This window comes from Crocuta crocuta, unplaced genomic scaffold (genome assembly GCF_008692635.1).
Source record: "Crocuta crocuta isolate KB4526 unplaced genomic scaffold, BGI_CrCroc_1.0 scaffold243, whole genome shotgun sequence".
In the NCBI taxonomy this organism is placed as follows: Eukaryota; Metazoa; Chordata; class Mammalia; order Carnivora; family Hyaenidae; genus Crocuta; species Crocuta crocuta.
Genome location: NW_027529596.1, coordinates 1,999,910 through 2,001,400, shown reverse-complemented (window position 1 = coordinate 2,001,400; position 1,491 = coordinate 1,999,910).

The window sequence follows — 1,491 nt, the reverse complement described above, 5'->3', positions numbered from 1 at the left end:
GATGTGCAGTTAGGAAGGGGGATCTCACCAAGATGGGGGTGTGGGGTGTGGGGCGTGGGAGGGACTGGCTCAGTCGCCCGGAAGTCTGTCAGTTTGCCAGTGATGGCTTTTGAAGTTTCTTTGTCAAAACGACTGAAAAAAGAACTCGGACTGCCAGCCCTGGAAAAGGAAGTAAAGAGGAAACCGAGGGGCTGGGGAGGTGACGGTTCTGAACCAGGAAGTAAACTTTTCCTGGTGGGTCATGGTCTGCAGGAGTGGGGTGTGGGAGCTCCTGCCCCATCTCAGAGGAAAACCCTCTTCTGAGAGAGGAGACCCACTTTTGAGAGTGAAGGCACCACTTTCCTCGCGGGGGAGAAACTGAGTTACATTACTTCTCGGTATTAGGAGTTCAGGTCAGCCCAATAAGGCTGACTCAACGTTCATTCTCTAGAACCCACTTACCTATTAGAAGTCTTGGGCGAATCTTCTCTTTTTTTAAGTCACGGTTATGGTTCTTGGCAGTGTCAGTCATTACTTCAGCCCTCATTAAGCCCTCTGGAATGAGCAAGATAAAGATGTCTTTTAAAAGTCCACAGCCCAATAGGGGAAGGGAGACTTTCTAGGCCCTGTCGTGGCTGCCATTTTCGGAAGAGTAAATGCCAAATGAGTGACTCCTGCAGATCATAAGTGCTACAGTATTTCGATATTTCGAGGTGAGACTTGACAGAAGCCTTGAAAGAAGGGTGGGTGGTGAGGAGGAGAGGCATAAGGAATGGGTACAGGGAGATCATGCCAGCTTTGTTCAGGAAAGTAGGCCAGTTGGCTGGAGAGGAAGGTAGGGAAGCAGTGAGAGACAAAAAATGAAAGTAATAAGATAAAAACCACAAGGCCTCCAAGTATAGTGGATGCTGGCCAAGTGGGTGAGTGGGAGCTGGAATCCAAGCCATCTGGAGGAAAGGGTTACTTTTTCTTCATACAAAGTCTCCTTGTCTCTCTGTGCCCCCCAAAGGGGTGCCTTTTTCTAATTCAGACAGAGGCCAGCTGTGGGCCTCAAAGGCCAGATAGTGGATGGGCCCAGCTTCTGCCCCATGGACAGTAGGAAACTGCTCGGCATTTAGGAAAGATGGTGGCCTAGGAAAGATGGCGGCCAGGAGGTAGTAGGAATGAAATGGCAGAAATGGCAGCTCAGAGAGTGAGCAGGGCAAGGAGGCTGAGCAGCCCCTCTGAGCGCCCACGCATATTCTGACTTCGAGACGCAGAAAGGGTGGAAGAGACGGAAGAGTAAAGACCGCGCGTGGAAGGAGAAATCAGAACTGACACTGGCGTGTGAACTCGTGAGCGTGCCCCGAAGAGGGGCGTTCCCCAAGACACCAAGGCAGCTTTCACGAACCTGTAAGCCTTTTGTAAGCAGGGCCTCTAATTGGTCTTTTGGTCTCCAGAGATTAGCACAGCGCCTAGAATTATAATCATCCCATTTCTCAAGAAGAGTTTGCTTGGTAAATGAATTAATGG